General features: G+C 41.5%; 1 long non-coding RNA gene across 1 annotated transcript; it reads left to right on the top strand.

Moving 5' to 3' along the window:
* The first annotated feature begins 453 nt into the window (after window positions 1-453).
* Window positions 454-4,651, top strand: LOC125727888 (uncharacterized). Its single transcript, XR_007388878.1, has 3 exons — window positions 454-566; window positions 4,166-4,302; window positions 4,499-4,651. It is a non-coding gene; the product is annotated as an uncharacterized LOC125727888 (long non-coding RNA).
* Window positions 4,652-24,710: the final 20,059 nt, after the last annotated feature.

Below are 24,710 nucleotides of genomic sequence, written 5' to 3'. Positions count from 1 at the left end.
ATATATTTATTTATTTATTTATTTATTTTAGAGGAAAGATCTCTAATTCGGTCCAGGACAGACAGACATGAAGCAACAATTTCATCGGTTTTCAGACTGGTGGGAAAATATTTCACATATTGTTTTTCTATGGACCAGGGTGGCATTGACACATCCACAACCCTGTTTATGTGAATGAAGACCTTGAATGAACTTTAAAATGACTTGAGTGTGTATGGGAATGTAGGCAGACTTTTCAGGAAATGAGGAGCCCTAAACCATCCATCCATTTTCCAAACCGCTTATCCTCCGCCATAATTTTGCATCAATTTTATAATTATAAGCTTTAAGTGTTACCTGTCGGTCTATTGACAAAAGTGGATTCTTGTTTCTTGTCCATAAAGATGAACAGCTTTACATGTTGGCTTTTTATCAAACTGAATCAAAACTAAAAATGTTTGAGAGCAAGTAGAACACGACTGTAAGATGTCACCTTTTTTTGTTTTGGTATGACTTCATGTCCTGCTTGTCAAATGGCTGCAGTCAGCAGACTGTAAAAGTGCCTCCATTCTTCACAGGGACAACATGTAAGTACATGATTATTCATGATCAATATGCATTGGATGGTTATGGCTGATTATATGAGTGGTGCTGCTTGTCACTGTGCTATAAATATTTTCCAGGTGCTTTCTGTGTTTTAATCTCTTGACCTGAATCTAATTGCAGTGTGATAAATGACCCCCTGGTGTTTTTTAAAACATTAACCCAATAAAAGTATAAAATATTAGTATAATCATTTACGACAGTTTTTTGCTAAATATGTTTTTAATTGTCCAGAGGGTGAGTACTTGTGTTAAAGCTCCCACTGCACAAAAAGCAATAGTGCATGATATTACATCTTGCTGGTGATCAGTGAGATTTCCCAGATTGTAATAAGCAGAACCTTTTGAGCACATTAGGATAATGGTGTTTTATCAGCAATGAAAACACTTCATGAGGTTTTCGTGTCAGTGAACAATTTAGGATTTAGTAGAATTTCACGAAAAAAAGGCACTTTTATAAGCCCACAAATTGTCACTTATGCATGTTTGTAAACCCATATTCTGCTAAAGCAGGAAAAAATCTTACTACTGTCAATTGTAATGTTGACAAGTGATTTTTGATAATACCGGGCCTCTTACAGTGGGCTGTAATAATACGTATTAGTCAATACTTACAGCCCAGCTATTGCCTGTAGAGTAAAATATGGTTCTGATGTCCTGGGTCGGTGAACATGTAATGCAGCCTTACACATAAGCAGACCATTACGTTTGCCCTGCACTCTGGAGATCTGAGACTCTGGATCCAGCTGCTGAGATTGCAGACTCCAAACCATTCAGTCGTGCCAAACACATGGATATTTAAACACACCAGGTTCAGCAGGGAGCTTCTGGTTTCCCTGTCTTCTGACATCATCATACCGCTTTCAGCACTGAGCGGATGGTCTGCTGATGTCAGAAAACGAGGACATACTCACTGCTACATCCCATGCCTGTTTCACCTTGGAAGGCTGAGCTGGAACAGTGGTCCTCCCATAAATGATGTGCTCCAGCAGGAGCAGGTCTGTTTTCACAGATGAAAACCGATCAGGCTTGGCAGGCAAACACACCATTGTAATAGCAATCCGCCGTAGCTCATGCACTGCTGCCTTCTAAAGCTGAGGTGGTTCATTCTCATTGGTTCATTACATTTTACGCCTAAACATACCTCTGAAAAATTAAGATTTAGGAAAACCCGTTTTTGCCTTGCACTGGTAAAAAGTCAAAACGTTTCTGCTGTCGAAATAGCAAAATGGGTTTGGATACACCCATTAACAAGCTAAAAATGCTCTCGATTGTATTTGCTGAAAATAATTTTACATGTAATATTAACTTTTGCACTAATGTAACAGATTTACACATACACTGTATTAGTTCTATGTCAATTTTGTTGCCATATGACAATAAAGACTCTTATTCTTGTGGGTTGTGATGATTCCCGTTAGTGAGCTGTGCCCCTTCTGAGTTGTTGTAGGGTCAGAGTATTTTGAATCGGTGCATAATCTGTGTATTATTCATTCTTTTCATTTTCCATTTCAAAACCACATTGGAAAACAAAAAGACAGATGACAGCTTCATACGGCATTCATAATGCATAATACACATGGCTATAATGTGTTATGGGGTGGCATGGTGGTGCAGTGGTTAGCACTGTTGCCTCACACCTCTGGGACCCAGATTCAAGTCTCCACCTGGGTTACATGTGTGCAGAGTCTGTGCATGTTCTCCCCATGTCGTCGTGGGGTTTCCTCTGGGTACTCCAGTTTCCCCCCACAGTCCAAAAACATGCTGAGGCTAATTGGAGTTGCTAAATTGCCCGTAGGTGTGAATGTGTGCGTGAATGGTGTGTGAGTGTGCCCTGTAATGGGCTGGCCCCCCATCCTGGGTTGTTCCCTGCCTTGTGCCCATTGCTCCCGGGATAGGCTCTGGACCCCCGCGACCAAGTAGGATAATGGATGGATGTATTATACCTTTTTCTAAACATGTATATACTCATGTTTATAATACTTTTTCAATGTACAATAGAAAATAAAGTCTATCTGCATTTTCAATGATGTCAGGAAATTGCTGCGTTGTACTATTATTCACTTCATTTAGCAAAGCAGTAGCAACATGCTAATTTCTCCAAGAAACATTAAAAACTGTCAAAATACAACCACGAACAAATGAGTTATATAAGAAAATGTTATGGTCTTTTGATATTATTTTTGCCCAATTTCTGAAATCCCATTCACTTTCCTCTTAGGCTTTTTGCCTAGGGAAACATATGATCTAAAATGTTAGCAAACTACCTACAAAATGACATCAGACTTGCGCTTTCTATTAGTCATACCTCCACTCCATACCCAGAAGCAGGATCTGGTCTGCACAAGTTCAAAAGTCAGTATCAGGAATGCAAAGACTGTACTTGTGATCTAGGCATGACTGGTCTGCTAACTTGCCTTCCAAGAACGAAATTGGGGCGCAATGAATAATGGGATTGTTCTCCTTTGGCAAGGATGCATCCAATGTATCCTTGACGTTTGGGGTGGAGCAAGATCAACATTTACCGTCCTCATGTACTTGTGTTTTTAGTCTTCAAACTGGTCTTCAGCAATGGAAGATGAGGTAAAACAGGTACATGAGCACACAAGTACAGTCAAGTATACATAGTACATTTTACCAAGTGTGCGCAGAATTGAATACCTGTTTACGACACTGCCTGATCTGCCTAACTAAAACTAACAGTACACTCACACAGGCAGAGCAGAAGCAGAATTCAAACCCCCCAACCGTTCAGCTGTGTGCCATCGTGCCGCCTTTCACCATTAATAGTTGGTAAAATATGTTGATGCTTCCAGCAATTAAAAAGGCCAATAGGATGCATGGTTATCTCTCTAGTTGTGTGGATTTTAAGTCAAGGGAGGTGATGCTAAGATTATACAGTGCCTTGGTAAGATCTCACCTAGAATATTGCATGCAGGTTTGGCCACCTTAAAAAGGACATTGATGCCTTAGAAAGGGTTCAATGCAGGGTTATAAGAATGATTCCTGGTCTTATAAGCAGAGGGTAGCTGAGCTGAATCTTTTCAGCTTGAGCAAAGGAGAGTAAGGGGAGACATCCATCCATTTTCCAAACCGCTTATCCTACTGGGTCGCGGGGGGTCCAGAGCCTATCCCAGAAGCAATGTGCATGAGGCAGGGAACAACCCAGGATGGGGGGCCAGCCCATCACAGGGCACACTCACACAACATTCACTTACACATGCACTCTTACAGGCAATTTAGTAACTCCAATTAGCCTCAGCATGTCTTTGGGCTGTGGGGGGAAACTGGAGTACCCGGAGGAAACCCCACGACGACATGGGGAGAACATGCAAACTCCACACACATGTGACCCAGGCGGAGACTTTAACCCGGGTCCCAGAGGTGTGAGGCAACAGCGCTAACCACTGCACCACCATGCCGCCTTTGAGGTAAAACAAAAACATTAAATTCACCAGTCACCTTATTACAGTTTGCATTATAGTACATAATTGAACAGTGGCCTACAGGATGTACACACACATGTGCATTGAGACCACTGTCCACCTCGGATATCATGAAGTAGCTCTTGATCTCTTTTTCAGTGGCAGTGGGCAGATACCCGTCTTCCCTGAATTCCTGTGCTTTTTGAAATAGCTGCCAAAAGACATTTTTTCTTTTTGCTCCCTCCCTTGCATCATCACCTGATCCAGTTTCTGCAGCCATCGGGTGGCTGAAGCAGGTGAGGGTCCTGGGGTAGGGCTGTCTTCCTCTGTCCCCACAGCCATAAGTTCTCTCGCAGCTGCCGGCGTAATGGCTTCAATCCTGTCGTCGTTATTAAAGCGATTTTTAATCAAACCCAATAGCTTGTCCACACAGTCCTCTGTGTATTTGGAGTTCAAATACTCTAGAATAGTTTGTTTGATCTTTTTGGTCAGGTCTGTGTCATCAGACTTCAGCACCAGGACATCAGATTTCAGCACCAGAACATCAGAGTTGAACAAGGCCAGCACAGGTTTTAAGTAAGAAACTGTAACAAGTTGCTCACCTGAAAGAGCATCTGTGAACTCCAGAAGAGGGCCTAGTGCTTTACTTCCTGCTTCCAGCACCTCAACATCTTGCCATGTTGGGACAAGATGCCTGTGCTTTTTGTCTGCAGTCAAAAGACGACGAATGGCTTTTTCTTGTTCAATAAATCTCTCTCTCATGTGCTGTCTTGACCCCCATCTTGTTTATGACTCAGTGATAAGTTTATGCACTGCAAGTTTGAGTTTCTATATATATAATATATATACAGTATATATAGTGTAATGTAATGTATTTTATATATTAAATAATTATATTTTAGTCATCTACAGCTTTACTTATCAGGTCTTTTTGTATTTTTAAACGTCATAATAAATAAGATAAATACACTGCATTTTATAGAGGAACCCTAAATTACTCACCAATAGCAATATGAAGCCTATGCCCAAAACAAGGTAGCCTCTTTCAGTAGGGGTGTAACGATATAGTCAGCTCACGAGACGAGGCGAGACACGATATTGGATTCACGAGAAGGAGACGAGACTATATTTCAACAATATTTTAAGGAAAACTTCAAAGAGGAAATTATTACTAGAAACCAGCCTTTCATTTGATTAATTTGAAAGACAAAAAATGCAAAATACTGCAGATGTATGGTGAAATGTTTTAAACAATCACCATCATTATATGCAGTAAAGAACAGAACAAATATCTATCACCATAAATATTTCACCACAAACTCAAATGACAGGCTTCTCTCGTATGACTACTCAACTGAACATAAAATAGAATATAAATAAAACAACATAAATAACAAACATACATTTTTTATGTTTTCTTCACCGGTGCAGTGGATTTAAGTAATGAGCTATGATGGTGCTGGAAATGGCTTTGCACGGTAGTAGCGTTAGCCGCTGTGTACAGCATTATTTTCCTACAATGCTTACAGATGGTTCGTGTTTTGTCTGTCGCCTTTTCGCGTTTACATATTTCGTCGGGTAGCCGAACTGCTGCCGCGCAAAAGATTTCAAAGCGTCTGGACCGTCTGCTGCGGTAATTTTGTCAGACGCCGACATGCTTACAGCAGCTGATTTGCAGCACCTTTACTAGACCACTTTTCACTCCGACGAGAAATCTCGTCATGCTGTAATATCGCGAGATCTCGTGACGCGAACTCGTTACACTCCTGTCTTCCGGTTACTAATCCGTACCTACGTAGGGCAGTGATAATGTTTGCCCCGATGTCTGTTGTCGTGTAAACCATGCTGTCTTCTCGCAGTGACCATGATGCCAGCGCATCTTTCAGTCCTTGTGCAATGATATCGCCAGTGTGATCTTCTGGGAAGTAGGATATTTGCGAACAGAAGCTTTGCAGTTGCCGGTGTTCGTCAATGAAATGCACCGTCAGGGAGAGGTATGGCTCGGATGTTCGGCTTGACCATAAATCTGTTGTTGTGGCAAACTGAAACCTTTTGCAGTTTATGCGTCAGAGTTTGACGACACGAATCATACAATTTAGGCAGAGCTGTTTGACTGAAATATTTTCGGCCAGGCAGTGTGCACCTTGGTTCTAAAGTATCCAAAAGTTGTTTAAAACCATCTCTCTCAAGCACTTTGTAGTGTTGCCAGAAATGTAGTAAGGCGCTCGAATAAGCAGGCCGGAGCATATACGAATGCGTTAGAACAAAATGCTGTTTACTTAACAAGCATTACATCGAAATAATCAAGGTAGCACAGGAGCAAGCATGTTCGTATACGTCTCACTCTTATTCACACTTCTTCTCTCTCTTCTCTCATCCTACGGTCTCTGCCTTTTAACACTGCCACCTAATGTTCTGAGGTTGTAATAAGTCAGTGAACATAACATCTCTCTCTGTAAAAGAATACACTCTCTATACAAAGTGAATGCAAACAGGAAAACGTAGTAATTAAATGTAATGAATTGAAATGTAAATTGAAAAGATGAGAGGCATTCCAAATTTTTCCATCACTCAGCCAGAAAGAATTTGGACCTATCCTCTTCCTCACGGTTGTAGGGGAAGTAAATCTGGGATGAGCTTTAGGGACGTGATGAGGCTTCCTTATCCTCACTCTCTCTCCTGGTCGAAAAGAAGGCATGCGTGCGCCACGTTTAGCATCAGTGTAATGCTGCATGTTATTCTGATGTCTCTGAACTGCACGACGAGCAGAAACATCCAGCGGAGACATGGCAGACGGCAGAGGAAGAATATCCAATTTGGTGCGCATTTTCCTACCATAAAGTAGTTCATATGGTGAGGTGGAAGTTGCGGCATGTGGCGTTGCACGATACACCTGGAGCCAGTTCATAACAGTCTCATTCCATGGTTGAGACTGTTGATTGGCGGTTTGAATGCAGCTTCTCAGGGCACGATGGAATCTCTCGACAGCTCCGTTAGCAGCTGGATAGTAGACTGATGTTCTGCTATGGGAGATGCCATAGGTGTGCAGGAATGATGCAAAAGCTGCAGAGGTGAACTGTGGACCATTGTCTGTGACAATGTTCTCTGGGTTACCATGACGACAGAAAATAGATGTCAGGAAGTGAATAACATCTTCAGTAGTGGCGGTATGTGAAAAGGCAACTTCTGGCCACTTTGAATAATAATCTGTCAGCGTGATAGCGTATCTACAAGCAGCAACTGCAGTGTCAAAGGGTCCAGCAATATCAAGGCCAAGTTTCTTCCATGGTCCATCAGGCAGTGGGACTGGTTGCAAAGGAGCAGGGTGAGTAGAAGCTGTTTTATCATTAACCTGGCAGAGTATACATGAAGCAATGCAAGACTGAACTTGTGAGTCCATCTTTGGCCACCAGTAGAGGTCGCGCAGACGTTGTTTTGTGCGGACAATTCCTTGATGACTCTCATGTGCAAGCATGATCAGTGTGTGTCGTAAGGAGAGTGGCACGATGAGTCTTGAGCCTCTGAGGATGTAGTTATCCTTAACGGAGAGCTCATCTCTGATCTTATAGTATAGGGCTAGTACACCACTTACTGATTTAACGGATGGAAGCCAACCACTTTCAATTTGTGAACGCAGAGCTGACAGTTCAGGACAAGTAGAACAAGCAGAGTTGAAGTCAACCACCGGAAGGGAGCTTAGGACAGCAGAAATATGTGCCACCATCTCGGGTTCTGAATCTGAAATAGAGTCAGGAGGCGCAGGCAGGGGAAGGCGCGAGAGACAATCAGCCGTATAGTTCTGGGAGCCTGGTCGATAGACAACATCATAGTCAAAACAGAGCAGGCGTGCAGACCAGCGGGCAACCCGCATACCAGCCTGACCGATTCCCTTTGTGCTGAGCAGTGTTGTCAATGCCTGGTGATCTGTGCGGAGAGTAAAACGACGTCCCCACAGGTATGTTCTCCATTTTTCTGTAGCCCACACACAAGCAAGTGCTTCTTTTTCAACAGTCGAGTATTTCCTCTCCGTTTCAGTCAGTGTGCGGGAAGCGAAAGCCACAGGCTTCTCTGTGCCATCAGGTTGTACTTGTGCAAAGACAGCTCCAAGTCCATAGTCACTTGCATCTGTGGAAATTACCGGTCGTAGAGAAGGGTTAAAAAGAGCAAGCGCAGGACTGTTCACAAGAAGTTGCTTAACTTCCTCAAAGCTGCTTTGTGCTGCAGGAGACCATGTAAATGTGTCTTTTTCACTGACACAGGCACGCATAGGAGCCACAACCGTCGCAAAGTTAGGCAGAAACTTTGAATACCAGGACACTAGGCCCAGAAACGATCTCAGGGCAACAGCGTCAGATGGAGGAGGGGCTTTCAGGACAGCATTAATGTGTTCTTGGTCAGGAAGAATGCCATCTACAGTAATGACATGACCTAGGAAGCGTAGGGAGGTTTTCCTGAAGTGACATTTGTTCTCATTGAGAACCAATCCAGCCTCCTTCAGCTTTTGGAGGACAGCGTTGAGGTTCTGGTCATGCTCAACAGGGGAGTTGCCATAGACAATAAGGTCATCCAAATAATTTTGAACACCTGGAAGACCGTTGAGAATGTCAGCCATCATTTTCTGGAAGGCTGAGGGGGCTGATGCGAGGCCATAAGGAACTCTGCAGAATCGGAACAGACCATCATGTGTGATGAATGCTGTAAGGTCTCTGCTATCTACATGAAGAGGCAACTGGTAGTATGCATTAGCCAGATTGATTGTAGAAAACACCTTTGCACCTTGTAAATTTGCAAGCAGTTCATCCACATGAGGTAGAGGGTAGCAATCTGTGACCACAGCCTTGTTTGGTTCACGGAGATCTGTGCACATTCGTATTCCACCAGTTTTCCGTCCTGTAACTACAATAGGCGAAACCCAAGGTGATGCATCAATTTTCTCAATCACACCAGCTTTCAGCAAGCGGTCTTTTGATTTGCCAGAACCATGTTAGCAGCGTTGTCGTGCACACATGCCATTACTTTTTCAGAGCTTAACAGCCACTTTTCTGTTACATATTTCAGGTAGTTGCCAATGTTCACAGCTGTGTGTCTTTCCTCGAAACCTCGCGTCTCTAATACTGTGCTGTGAATTTTCCATTCATTTATGTAATGACAGGTTAGCGTCATATACGATTCGGTGGTTAGCGAAGTCCACGAGTCCGTAGTTATTGCCAACCGCGCTGGCTTCGACAGACTGTCTTTTAGTGAACAAGCGCATTTTTCGTATAGAGCGTTAATCCTTGCAGTGACCGTTTTGCGCGATGGGACAGTATAGTGGGGCTCAACGTAATTCATTAAACGTTTAAAACCTTCAACAAAAGTAATAGGCAGCAAGTCTTCTGCTGTCATTTCTGCTATTAACTGCGTCATCTTCTCTGCCCTGCCTTTGTCGCATTTCTGTCTGATGGTGAAATCTCTTATGCTCGTCTGACTGCTGCTAGTGGCATCGGTATCATCTGCCTTTTTGTGTTTATGTGCAAGATGATAACGCATCGTTGTAGACGAGTGTGGCGCTGCACATCTTGCACTTGACTGTTTTTTCGGCAAGTTTTTCAAAGTGTTGCCAGACATCGCTGCGCACTTTAGAAGCCATTTTTGCTCTGTTCTCCGGTCTTGTCTCTAGACCGCAATTTCTCACAGCCGTAACCAATCAAATATCAGACTACCGCCCAAATACCAGCATAACCAATCAGAAAGAATGAAAGTAGTTTAATTTTAAAAAATGCATTTTTAGAGCCAATCGATCGTCATTTTCATGCTCTATCGTCGCTGATGGGTTCGAGTAATCGATTAATCGAGTACTCGTGCACATCCCTATTGTATACCGAGCCTGTATTCTGCTTGCCACTTAACTTTATTGGCCATATCCATCCATTTTCCAATCCGCTTATCCTACTGGGTCGCGGGGGGTCCGGAGCCTATCCCGGTAGCAATGGGCACGAGGCAGGGAACAACCCAGGATGGGGGGCCAGCCCATCGCAGGGCACACTCCCACACCATTCATGCACACATTCACACCTACGGGCAATTTAGCAACTCCAATTAGCCTCAGCATGTTTTTGGACTGTGGGGGGAAAAAGGAGTACCCGGAAAAAACCCCATGAAGACATGGGGAGAACGATACAAAGCAGGACAAAACTGGATAATATGTGGTCAGTGGTGGATAAAGTGCAGTAACAGCTGTACAGTGCAGCTGCCGTGGAAATGACTGTTACAGGGGATGCAAAAGCTGCAGGTTTGAATTGTTTGGGGAATGAAGCTGTTCATGAATCTGCTAGTCAGTGTTTGTGGATGGTGGTCAGAGTCCTGGATTATAGACTGAACCTTGTTACTGTGGCAGTTAAAGTACAGCTGGTCAATGGAGGGCAGTTCAGTGCGAATGATGTTCTTAACAGACTTCACAATGTACTGCCTTCCTGTCATGTGGCTCCACCATACCATAGTACTACTGTAAGAACTATGGATGTAACGATACATTCAACTCACCATTTGATACGATTCACGATTCTGAGTTCACGATACGATTTTCTCATTTTTTGCAGAATGAGCTGCAGACAAATATATTCAAAAATATTCTTATATTTATCTTTCTGAACTGTTGACACTGTTGTGAACAGTGCAACTGAATTTGATTAAAATACTGTTAAAAAATCCCAAATCAAAATAAGTAAATAATAAAAAAAAATATAAATAAATAAAATAAATAAGCTAAGGCAGCTTTTTAGCGTGCTTTGCCCTTTTAATAATCTTCGCTCGGCTCACGGTGGTGCCAGTGGACCTGTTTGTGTATGTTATCAGTCTTTTACAATGTTTGCATGCAGTTTATGTCTTGTCTGTGCTTTTCTCGCCGTTTCCTCATTGTTTGTGATCACCGCAAAGCTAATATGCTGCCACACCGCCAATTGAAGCTCGGGCGGTGCGTCCATCCATCCATTTTCTGAAACCACTTAATCCCAACTGGGGTTGCGGGGGAGACCGGAGCCTATCCCGGGAACAAGGGGTGCAGACAGGAACTAGGCGGTCACCTACACAGCACAGGGCGCACACACTCACACAACTACAGGGCCAATTTAGACTCACCAGTCAACCTATCCTGCATGCTTTTGGACCGTGGGAGGAACCTGGAGCCCCCGGCGAAAATGGGGAGAGCATGCAAACTCCACACAGAAAGGGCCCTGGACCGAAGCCAGGACCGAAGCCAGCACTAACCACTGTGCCGTCCTCAGTTTCAAATTCATTCGCCATCTCGCCAAAACCAAAAACTGACGTACGATGTCGACGTGATACGCAGTGACATCTGACGTCAAACTCACGTTGTGAAATCAAATGTAATATTACACCAGTTTTTCTGTTAAAGTACTGTGAAGTACTCCTACAATAGTGATTCATTTTCCACATCAGCCGGTTTAAATCGTCATACATTTGCACCGATTTTTAACTGATTTGTGATTCATTGTTACATGCATGTTCAAGCTGCAAGCTGCATGTTCCTTACATTTTTTTATCAGCACCAGCACCGTGAGGTTTGGCCTGGACTGGATCCTGTCCTGCACGGTTGAAGGCATGTTGACTGATGGTCAGTCCGTGTTCTGTTGGATCCCACAGAAAGGAAATGGGAATCCCATTTGGATCGGATGCTGACAGTTGAAAAAAAACTCATGTCTGTGTGTTATGAAAGAATATCAATAAATGTTTCCGAAAGGGGCTGACTCATTTGGTAATTATTTACGGCTTATGTTATGGCTGCCAATTTACAGTCTTTACTGAAGTCTGACTTCTTTCGAGTCACCTTTAATATAGATTGGACACTCTCTATGCAATGTGCAATACTTACATAGATGGTAAATGTTTACCTGCTTGCACAGATGGATGATTAGGTAATTAGTGTGTGTGTGTGTGTGTGTGTGTGTGTGTGTGTGTGTTCAATCACATGTATGTCCAAGGTCCATAGTAAATAATATACACTGATCAAGAGATGCCCGAAAGTGGATAAAAGAGGACATTAGTGGGTGTATCACTTAGTGTAACGCGTGCAGGAAAATGAGCAGAACTGCAAGCCATATAATGACCCTTGTCTAGCTCCTAATACAGTATGCATACAGTGATGTATATACAATGGACAGCTACTATGAGCAGATAGCACAGTACAGGTGCTTAATCTGTATGCTATTTCCATCCATCCATCCATCCATCCATCCATTGTCCTAACCGCTTATCCTACTGGGTCGCGGGGGGTCTGGAGCCTATCCCGGAAGCAATGGGCACGAGGCAGGGAACAACCCAGGATGGGGAGCCAGCCCATCACAGGGCACACTCACACACCATTCACCATTCACACTCGGCTCTTTTTCTGGTGTGTGTGTTTAAATAAAAAAAAAAATAAAAAATTCTGCACTTTCTTAACGGAGTTTTCAGACAGATGGTATTCATAGCCTGGGTCCTTATTGAGCTAGCATCGGAAATTCATCGCAGAGTCTCAAAGCACTTATGTAAGTTGCTCTGGCTAAGGGCATCTGCCAAATGCTGTAAATGTAAACTCACACATGCATACCTACGGGCAATTTAGTAACTCCAGTTAGCCTCAGCATATTCTCAGCATATTCTTGGACTGCGGGAGGAAACCCCACGACGACATGGGGAGAACATGCAAACTCCACACCCATGTGACCCAGGCGGAGACTCGAACCCGGGTCCCAGACGTGTGAGGCAACAGTGCTAACCACTGCACCACCATGCCGCCCCCTGTATGCTATTTTATTCTATAAAAAGAAACTTACTGTACTGTACAATAAAGTATTTCACCACTGCTTCTTCCTCAGCTCCCACTGTTTGCTAGCACATGCCTCTTTTGATTTCTTCACAGTGCAATTTGTGCTTTATTTTTTTCGTGAAATGTAACTGCAGTATCTAAGTGCTGTGGTTTAATATGTGCATTATTATTTTAGTACTGTGTATACTGTCCTTAATGTCTTGCCTCTCTCGTATAACTTGAGATACGCCCAAATTGACTTGCAACAAGTGGTCCTGGTTCCAAATGCGATGGATACCTGTATTTTATATGCTGTAGTGTGCTGGGTGTCAGACATTGCAATGCACCTTGCTTTGATCTTGACCCGTTAGATCAGAGGGAGGTAATCTTATCCAGAAAGGGCCACTGTGTATGATGGTTTTCACTGCAACTCTCTGAACAGCGAGCCTAACGGTTATCCCAATACCTTGATCTTGCTAACATATTTAAATGTGTACCTATTCAGGAATAGAGTGGTGAAGGCATTCAGAGGAGGACTGATGATTATCAGAGGGAACAAAGGGGCTGGGTACTTGTCAGTATCCAGTAGAACCACCAGACTCCTACACTGAATGGTTCTGGATGTGGCACAGACGTTAATCCCTCTGTATTAGGGGATCCGTCTCCAGTTTGTACTCTTCTAGTTAATAGGTAGATTATCAGACAGATTTTCGCCCTAGTCCAGTACTCATTGACAGCCTAATACACCGTGTTTCAATTTGTCTTGATAGTCAATACATGTCACAGGATGTACATTACTCTGATGGGCAGGCCCTCTTACACATGATGGAAATTGCAATACCTATTTTTGGCCACGAGATGGGAGCAAGAAAATAGAAAAATTATTTTCCCATGGTTTACTAGCAGCTTTTAAATGTTAATTCTTCATTCTAATAATTTGACTTGGTCCAATGTATTTTTAATACAAACAATTACCACACAAAGCTGCTAGTAGACCGATCACTCAGTCCGATAACCTAAAGTAATAAGTCATAATCCTCTTCATACGTTGCAGTAATGGGAATGAAATCTCATTGTGTCGACATTGTGTGTCGTCCAATTTTTCATTATTATTACATTTAGTCAGAATAATATCTTATTTAGGATTTAATTTGCAATCTTCTGGCCTGAAATATTTTCCTACTACACTGAAGACTCTCTCAGCCTGTGCAGAGAAAGCTGCAGCCAAAGGGTTGGCATCCTTTTATAAACATTGGCTCAGGTATCAGTGACATTATGTGAAGCTTTCATGGCAGGAATAGGCACTAGTTTGACTTTTGATGCAGGAAAAGTGTTTGGGACGTTTCTTAGGTTAGAAACTGCAGTCACTGCAGCCAACACTGACGTTTAAGGAGAGACACTCAGTTCTTCCTATGAGCAGATCCACCATGGTGCACAAAATGACAACAATGTTAATGTGTTTATGTATAATTCATATTTAAATAATAGACTGTATAGTTAAAAGCTACACCTACAGTACGTATATGAACTTGAATTTGAATCCAAACCCTTTTTCGTTCTTCTTTAAATTCAAATATGAATTTCAATGCCACAACCTGTTTTCAACCACAATTCAAATTTAATTCAGATTAACAAAATGAACTGAAATTCAAGTTCATATGCGTATTTCAAAATCCTGAATTTTAAGATACATATTTGACTATTTCATTCTCAAATCAGTTCTGAAATCATTTTATTCATTTTAAAATAAAATGATTTATTTTAAATCATGCATTTTTGTTCAGAGTGAATACACACTGACTGCTCAGATAAATAACGTCAAAAATAATTTTCTTTTGTTGCTTAAGATATTTGCACAGTCCTATACATTTTTTCTATGTTATTTGTTTTAAAGAGGCTGCAATGTGTAACATTAACATCTCTATAAAGAGAAGGTTAGGCTTTTGGCTGAAGATTACTGACAGCAAGCAAAATGCAACAAATTGTATAATAATAATAATAATAAAAATAATAATAAATTATTTTTGTTTGTTCTTTAGAAAAACATTTATGGAACAAAGCAGACAATAAGGTATCTTTGCTAATTTTATATTGAGAAACAACTCAACTGTCAAAAATATTTTACAGGGAATAATCTTACTGACATTATAATAAATCAAATATGAAAATAGCTGGAATCTCATTTACCTGTGATTATGACAAAGGTTCCATTCCCAAAAGTGACCTCATGAAGAAACACAGCAGCACAATAATACACTGCAGAATCTGATGGCTCCACGTTAGAAATAGTGAGGTTAAAACTCCCCTCTGCATTCAGTAAGGAGTAACGTTTTATGCTTTTATATTCCTTGTAAAATTCACCAGGTACGTAGAGAAGTGCTTTCGCCATGGGCTGGGGCTTCTGACCAGCAGCTTGTTTGAACCAAGCAACATAAGAAACATCTTCTGGACAGAAGCATGTCAGGGTCACACTGTCTCCAAGCTGAACCCTCATCAGGTGACTGGGCTGAACAACATCTGTAGTCAGTGCAGTGTCTGCAAAAACAGAAAAACAAAAAAATCATAATCAAATAAGACATATAATAGTAATCTAAATAACTATTAACTATGATGAAGATTAAATGGCCAAATTCCACTGATCACATCATACCAGAAATGAAAATATTAAAATCCAAAAATAATTTATAATTTATATTTTAGGGCCTTACTAATGAAAAGGAGAAGACCAAAGAGTCTGAACATCTTTGTGCTTCCACTGTTTAGAATAAACTGCTCTGATGCTAAGTGAGAGATCATGGTCGTGATCGGGATGAAAGGGCAGGAAACAGAGATGTACAAGACACACATCAGGCTGATCTGTTTGGCTATTCACATGGGAATTTAAGTAACAGTGAAAAAGCATCCTAATGTGCACTTACATGACGTTTATTAATTTACTCCTTAACATCCAGTTAAAATGAGAACAATTATTAAGATAAACATTAAGAGAACAATTAAGATAAACAGGAGCAGATACTGAGCATATAAAGTTCTTTGTACAGAGTGCTGAGACACTGTGGGAGAGCATTTGCTAATCATCTCTCTCAGACAAGCTCAGCACAGTATGAGTCTGTTATCAATCTGATATTAGACAGTCTCTCATACAGTAATAATAATTGATACTTTACTGGTCCCTGTGGAGAAATTGTCTTAATTTCTCCCTCAACTTGCTCTCTTTTTTTTAGAGTAAACAGAGTAAGTTGTCTGCGAAGGGCAGCCACCCGTAGTGATGCCCAGTGAGCTGGGGGTTAAAGGCCTCGCTCAAGGACCCAGAGACGTGCTGTGGCTGGGTTTGAACCAGCGACCATCTGATTACAAGCTCACAGGCATTATATCTTCTAATCACACTTAAAAGGCAGATTAAATGTTCTTTCCACCATGCAAACCGAACGTAAATTGTAGCTTTACTGCTTACATTTACATTCACACATTTGCATTTAAAACAAGCATTTTAAGTGGTGTACATGATAGTAAATAGTGAATCAGTTTATTTGCCACTCTACACATTACATTGGCGCCCATTATAAGGAACTGTACAGCGTCATTGCAGTTCCTCAGTTGCTTTGATGCATTTCTGGAATCACCCTTAACATCTGCAAAACTGTAAGTGCATTTCCCAAAACAATTCGTGCAAACAGCACCACACAGATGGACTGTCTGCAAAAAAGTCATAGAGGCCACCAGCAGCCCGCATACCACACCGTAAGGCCGTATGTTAGGATGCTCTCTATGGCAGAGCAGTAGGAGGCCACCAGCAGCCCGCATACCACACCGTAAGGCCGTATGTTAGGATGATCTCCATGGCAGAGCGGTAGGAGGCCACCAGCAGCCCGCATACCACACCGTAAGGCCGTATGTTAGGATGCTCTCTATGGCAGAGCAGTAGTAGGCCACCAGCAGCCCGCAAACCAAACCGTAAGGCAGGATGTTCGCAGCCCGCACCCAGAATAATAAGCAAACTGTGCAGAATTTGGTTTTGTTATGGTGTTTGTGATTCAATATTAATGGTGCTTTTATTCTGAAAGATAATTTGTTGAAATCAAGACACGTTGCAAAATGCTGCCTGTAAGTGGAGTTACACGGCTGTCTATAGAGGTAAAAATATAACTGTAGGCATGAAATAATGCCGCCTCTAAGCAAAGAGTTTAAGACATCGTGGCCTTGACGGCCTTTCGTAATATAACTCCACGTAAAGCAGCATTTTGCAGTGTGGTAACTAGTAATGGTAGTTTGTAAATCCTTTCATATCTTCCCACAATGAAGATAATTGACTGAGAACTGTGTGTCTGGTCAGACTGCACTGTGATGTGCTTAGTGAAGCTGCAGTTGTATTATAGTGCATATAACCTGCTTTGGCAATGTAGTATTGCCACTGCTTTGCTATATTATCACTAATATTTATCTTTTACTTAGTCTCGACCACAACTTGTAATTGACTGACAGCCACCAACATCCTATTAATCTTATTATTCTGAATTAAAAATTGGGTTATTAAATAAGAATAGCCTGCATTGAAATAGCTCAAGCCCCCCTCCCTCCAGGCCAAGAATGTTTTTTTCTTTATGGCCCAACTCAAAATAATGTCATCTGCAGAAATACAGAGCATTTGTAATTTATCTGTATTTTAGATGGTAGATGATGGGCTGGGTGACGTCGTGGCTGGACGACTTGCAGTGTAGCTTGTTATCTGTGCGTTCTGGGCAGGCTGCTGACTTCTGATTACTTTTGGCATTTGGTTCGATGTTACGTCATTTCTAGGTGTGTCGGTGCCCAGTATGAAGCTAATCGCCGCATTATAGGTATGAAAAGAAGACAGAATAGCAAAAATATTGAGGCAGAATTAATTCAACAAAGTATCAAAAATATTATTCAAGAAAATGAATCACCTCTTGAGACTGAAGGCACCTGTATTTGCACAAACGAGCCTCGTCAAAAAGAAATGCATTACTGTCGTGTTTAAATGAAATAGTAGTAAGTGTCACATTTGCGATATTTTACAGGAGGATGTTTATCTTAACTTTAACTGTAAAATATCATAATAAACAAGAAATGTGAGTTTTTAGTCTGCTTAAACAAGACAACCGATGTTACAGCGAGCGGACGCTGCTGCCGCGCAGGAGAAGTGAAGCGACATTGCCTTTAAAATGAGAGATTACATTCCATGGCAGGGGGACAGTATACAGCACGACACCGGCATTAGGCAGCAGGATGGGTGGGTTAGATGATCTCCCAGACTGAAAGGGATTCTGGGGACTCAGGGGACAGTGTCGCCCTGAGGGACTGAGGGCCACGTCAGAGGGGGCCTGATGTAGAGGGGCCCGGACAAGGGATGGCTGGTATAGAAGAGCCAGGTGTGGAGGTGCCACATATTGAGGAACCCTGGTGATCACACTACAGGGGGCCAAATGTTGGTGGGCCAAGAGGAAGTGGCTGGGGAGTAGAAAGCACAGGTGTTTGGGAGATGGGTAGACTACAGAGATTTATGCACCCCGGGATTCCCTCAAGTGCCTCTCAGATCTAGGATAGCCCATACTCGGTCCTCCCCAGGAGTGAGAGGAGGTAAACTGGTGCTCCCCCAGCCCTCCTCTCCTGCTCCCTCCAGAGAGCTGCAGCCCTCCTTTTGGTGATGCTGACATCGTCCCTGCACTTCCCGCTCACACGCTCTGCCATGCGGCAGCAGCCATGGCCCACAGAATGTATCTTTTTCTTTGATCTCTTGCTATTTTCCTGGCATATTTTTGTGTTTTGCTAACATGCATCATAGTACAGGAAACGTACCCCAGAGCAGGACTGTAGACTAAACCATTTTCAGGAAGGGTAGGTGTGCTTGGGGTGAAAAATAACTTTAAATTAATTGATGAGATATATTAATTTTATCTGTATTATTTTGAATAAATACAGCCCCCGCCCCCCCCCCCCCCCCCCCCCCAAATTTATGCCTGACCCACAAACCCACACACTGTCCACGGATGAGAACAGCGCAGACCCTGCACAGTCAAGGTTGGCAACTCCTTCCAATTTTATAGCCCAAACCACAAGTAAAAGATACCCAAAATCAGACCCTTCATAAACTTTTCTATCTCCAAAAATACTCCATAATGCTGCTTAAAATTAAGCAATGCACGCACAAGTTAAAGCTCTTTTCTTTGTAATGAATAAGGAAAGAAATTGTTTTGGATAAAGAAATGAATTAGTCTTTTTTTTCATGTGAGCATCCTCCTGCAGCATTTAAATATGGAAAAGTGGCTGATGGATGGACCTGTATTAAATTTGGGTGGGCCTGAGTGAAGCTCATTACCCTAAATAATACAGCCATGACTGTGGTGTTCTACCTAAAGAGCACCACTAGAGGGAGCTCACACATTCTGTCGTACTTGCCACAGTAACAGCAGTGATGTGTAGGAACAGAGTTAGAAGCCGGTAATACATATAAAAAATGTAATTTCATTAATCTGAATGGGTGGGCCCAACAGAGCTCACCCTGGCCTATCTATAGCTCCGCCTCTGCACCAGTCCATCTCTTTGCAGTCCAAATCGTACGTCTACCAAACTGGACAGAAAATTTACAACCATTCTGTTTTGGTGGTCAGATTTAAGGAATGTCACATTAGTAAATTCACGTTCTACATGAACATCTGAAATTGACAGAGACAAAATCGGCAGTACAAGCAGACCAATGTCTTTGAAACTTTTTCCTTCAGCACCCTCATACTGCAAAACCTCAGTCCAAAATTCTCCATGTTGGTCTTCTCTTTGAAACTGCAACAGGAGAGCTCTCTCCACTGGTTTTATAATTCACGAAGGGAACAGGAAAGGCCCTCTTTTGGTAGGCTGCCTACTGCAGGCTCTCTTACCCGGGGATGAATCATCTCCAGCTTACTCAAGTGACTCTGGAAATTGCATATGATACTGTGTCTGGAAGCAGTCCATGCTGCGCTTAGGAATGATGTCTCTTCTAGTGTAGAACTGACTGTGGAATTTACTGTAAATTCCTAGCAAAAAAAAAAGCTGCCAGAAAAGTATTGCAAAATTGCTGTTAATCACTGTAGAACCCCCAGCTCCATGGGTGTCCCTACAGGTGGCTGCCCTTTGCTGCCAGGCTTGCTGTCACCTTTGTCTGTGCCCGTGTGTCAAGTAGAGCAAGATGGGGTAGGTGAAAAGAGAATTTCCCCAAGGGGAGTAACAAAGTATCTTCATTTCATTTAGAAAATAATTACAAAATGTCTTTTACAGGTTTTGTCGTATGTAAATTACAGCAACTATCTTTTTAAACAGAAAAATAAAAATTAACTGTAATATGGTTTAAAAATTTATCTTGCATTTTACTCAAATTACAGAAGTTACCTTTTCAGCTGGAATTGGCAATAAGTACTATTAATACTTCACAATACTGTATGTTGTTGTAGAATAGAAGTTAATTTTTATTTTTTACATTAGCAACTATGCAATCTATGCATATTGTTAAGTGGTTTAAATGAGACTATGAATAAAATGACAGCCTGAGACAGAGACCCACACAGAACAAACTCACATTAACAGGAAAGATGACATTAACATGAAAATGAGTTGCAACAAAGTCAAGTGTTTTTAAAACTGACCATATTCTAGATTAAAGGCTCAATCTGAAATCAGGACCTGAGACAGAAATCTATTAAGAACAACATGACATTAATGTTAGAATAATGTTATGATATTTTTTGCTGGTCTGTGTTAATGTAATACAACAACTCTGTTCTAATAGCTCCCTGTTACTTTAATGCTGCATGTGTGTGTAATTTATAGCAAGTTAGGCAAGCTACAGATTCAACCATTAAACTGCATTTTCATTCCACATTTTTTGACAGTTCTGTCCAAAAACATATTCCACCAAATCAGCCGTAACAAATTACAATAACTTCAACCTTCAAATGTATTAAAGTTGATCTTTTTCAGTGTGTTCCTAAATCTTACGGTATAAGCAAAAGGTATAAATAAAAGATTAAGAACAATTTCCATTCGAATAGTGGAGAAGAGTCCTCATCTTTTGTACATGTCTCATGCTCAGAGTCCATCAATCGCCTGAGGAGAGAGGAGACGTGAGGATTGACTGAGTTGTTCTTCTCAGGCATCGTCCCACTTCTTTGGTTTACAGTCTTCATGCTGCTGCTTGGATTGATTCCAATGAAACAGTTGAAACCGCAAAATCACATGAATAAAACTTACGCTGACCCTCACTGAAGCGGCCTGGTATCTGTTTCATACCTCACTTCACAACACACAGGACTTTTTTTTAACAATTTAAAGGCACAAGTTATTTTACGTCATGGCCAACCCACGTTTGCTAGTTTAATGGCAGAAAAATAGTCAAAGCCAGGCGCCTGGTCCACAAGGGTTGTACTCAGTCACTGGTGTATTTAGGGTGTAAACATGCTATAAACTAATTTTTTCAAACAATTTCTTTAAGAGCTACATGCGCTTGCACCTTGGTGAATTGCTATTATAATGGTGGATTTGCCAGGTAGAAGAAAAGAATAGAGGTCTGCATTCCCGTGGAACCGATGGCAATAAAGTGCGATCAAAAGTTTCATTTTTGAATGTGGGAGCATGGGGGGGGAGATAAGTGATATGTTTACAGGAAAAAAGAATTAAAACAAATGTATTTTTTTGTTATCAAACAATTATTTATTTGCATGAGTGTATAGAAAATTACATTAACTCCCTATAACGCCACATGTATCATATTTAAGACCTCTACGTCAGTAATACGATTATCCCTTTCCTCAAAAACCTGTTGTATATAGTCATATACCTGTATTCTGCCCTCTGGTGGATGACCTATGTAGTTCAGATGGAAAACGTCTTTTTTTTTTCAAGAATCACTGACGGCTGCAAACACGTTGTAGCCGGCAGGATTTTCATGGGATAAGAAGTCCTATTTTGGGAACAGTTACAGTAAGCGCAATGTAGCGAAAATTAATTATATTTCAAAATGAGTCTTTATTAGTGTGAACTAACTAATAATAACTTAATATATCATGAAATATTTTATAGAAAAACGTGCTGAAAATGTGTGTATCAAATATGATACTACGGGTATGAAAATGTATTATATTTGTCAGTGCATCAGGTGTTGTTTTAGTCAATTTCTTGATTAAATTTTATACCATAATACAAACAACAATTAATATATAACCGGTACGAGTAGCGACCATATAGCTGAAAAGGGGACCTTTATTTTGATACCCCGAGGGGATTTTTATGATGATATGGGGCGCGGTATTCCATCAGATTTATACCCGCGTAATCTCGCGATTCGAATCGAAGTACTGTTTGGTCTTGGAGGTTTCTTGGGAAGAGGGAGTGCGGCAAGTAGCCTAGTCTTCCTCTGGATAAGGCGGACCACTCTTCGTGAAGTTTTGGGGCATTGATGGTGAGGGACGAACGCATTTGCCCAAAGGCACAAGGGGGTGAAGTCGTGTATCCAGAACAAGATTGTTTGCAAAGACAAGGTATGGGTTTTATCTTTTTCCTAACATAGTTAATTGCTATTGAGTCGGACATAGTTTTAATTATTGACTGACGCGATGGTAATATATAAAAGAGCGACCGGAGGTGAAAACCTGATCGGCTGGTGTGAGTGCGGGTCCTCTGGAGGTAGATAAACGCTTTTGCTGTGTGGGGTACATGTTGGTTTTATGTTTATTATGAGGAATGGAGTGTGGGTTTTGTAATTTCTGTTTTGGCATTTGCAGGAAACCGCAACCTTTGGGGAAAGTTGTACCCACTGTTTCTCTTCCCCTCTTTTAGGGCGCAACGTATATACTGCCTTTGTAAAATTATCTGCGAACGATACACATGTATAACTCCGCTGAGACCGTGGACTTTCTCGGGTGACTCTGTCCGTACCCTCTAGCAGGCTGTCCCTGGGCTTATTAGTTGGAGCCTGGGACCAGTGCTCTGACGACCCCAGTGTGCGTATTGGAGTGGATTTGCTGTGCGCTGTCGGTATTGGTTTTTATTTTGTTCTGCAGTGAGGACTATTTTGTTGTTTTGAGTATATGGTATTTTGATTTGTTTAAACCAGGGGTGCTAATCGAGCAATAGGGTCCCTGCCTGCTGTGAGGATATCTCTGGCTGCCCAGTGGCGCGGGCCGGGGTTTTAAACTACCTACTGGGGGATATACTTCACCTGTGGAAACATCAACCAGGTCACCGGGAGTTATTGAACCCTCCCCTTTTTGTTGTGATTGTTAATAAAACCAATAAATACTTTTATGATCCAGCCCTAATCTCTCCTGTGTGCTCGCTTTGGATACCGCTTGATTAGGGGGGTACTCGCTCAAGGTCACAAATATAATACTCAATTTAAACTTGATTATTTCTTCCAGTATTCGTTTTGAGAATTTGACGTTTATGCTGTTTTGTCTTGTTTGTCTGTTTTGTCCATGCGGGGCGACGGAACACCAGCCCGTGTGATTCACTTTTACTCTCGCACCATGTTTTGTCTTGTTTATAAAGAATTACGGCAGGATAGCTGTGCAGAATCTTTATTGAATGACACGGAGTATATGTTGTACTCCGTACAGGCAGGTAGAACTACTCCGACTGACTCTCAGCGAGTATGCATAAACAGATCACGTGTGCATTAACCAATCAACATAAAGCTTCTATTTAACACGTACACATCATTTAAATAATCAATTCTATGTCTAACAAATTATGCAATATTTTCTGCACGAATATTACACACTCTATGCAGGATTTTGTATTGTATTAACTGTAAACTGGAATTTCTAATCAGTTTATAGGTTTTTAAACATATCTTAGACCAGAAATTGTGGTCCCAGCTGACTGATAGATCTTCCACCCATGTTGCAATGAGTCATCCATTTTAGAAAGTGTCCTGTATATTTTAGACGGTAATTTGGGGGGTTTCAGATTAAGGAATTCTGCCACACTTTGCGGTATTTGTAATTTGATTTGATTAGACCTTATTTTTTTTTTTTTACTATAGATTTAACTTGTTGATATTCTAAAAATCTATTCTTGCTAATCCCATATTGTTTAATATGTCAAAGGGAATAAAGTCTATTCCTTCAAATATATGTTCCAAGTATTTATTACCTTTACAACTCCAATCTGGGAAGTTTATCAATTATTGTTTAGTAGTACGTCAGGGTTGTTCCAGATGGGAGTACGCTTGCATGGGATTAATGAAGACTCAGTCATTTTTAGAAACTCCCAGCACGCTGTCAGAAAAGAGCTGATACTGATGCTTTTGAAGCATTCCTGTCGTTTTGATGTTTGAGCTAATGAATGGTAGATCCGAAATCTCTATCTTATTGCATAATGCCTGTTCTACGTCTGGCCAAGGCTCATCTAAGAGGGTATGTTTTAACCACCCTGAGATGTTTTGGAGCCTGTTGGCTAAGAAATAGTGGTGAAAATTAGGCCGATCTATTCCTCCTTTGTCCTTAGTCCTTTGCAGTGTTTCTAAGCTAATACGTGGGGGTTTATCTTTCCAGAGGAATTTAGAGATGGCGGAGTCCAGAGATCTAAACCAGTCAGGTGATGGTTTACTTGGGATCGTTGCAAATAAATAATTAGTTCTTGGCAAAGCCATCATTTTTATTGAGGTGACCCTTCCCATAAGTTATATGGGTACGGACTTCCACCTGACCAGATCATCCGCTACTTTATTTAAAAGTGGGAAATGGTTTAGTTTAGTTAAATCTGCCAGCCTAGGTGTAACATTAATACCTAAATATTTTATATCTCCAGACGGCAGTGGAGTGGGAGAATTATTCTGGAAGGAGCAATTAATTGGAAGAACTGTAGATTTTAACCAATTTATCGAATAATCTGAGACTCTTGAGAAAGAGTTTATTAATGTAATCACCT

The sequence above is a fragment of the Brienomyrus brachyistius genome, unplaced genomic scaffold, assembly GCF_023856365.1.
Source record: "Brienomyrus brachyistius isolate T26 unplaced genomic scaffold, BBRACH_0.4 scaffold125, whole genome shotgun sequence".
NCBI lineage: Eukaryota > Metazoa > Chordata > Actinopteri > Osteoglossiformes > Mormyridae > Brienomyrus > Brienomyrus brachyistius.
This window is presented reverse-complemented; position numbering and strand designations above follow the sequence as displayed.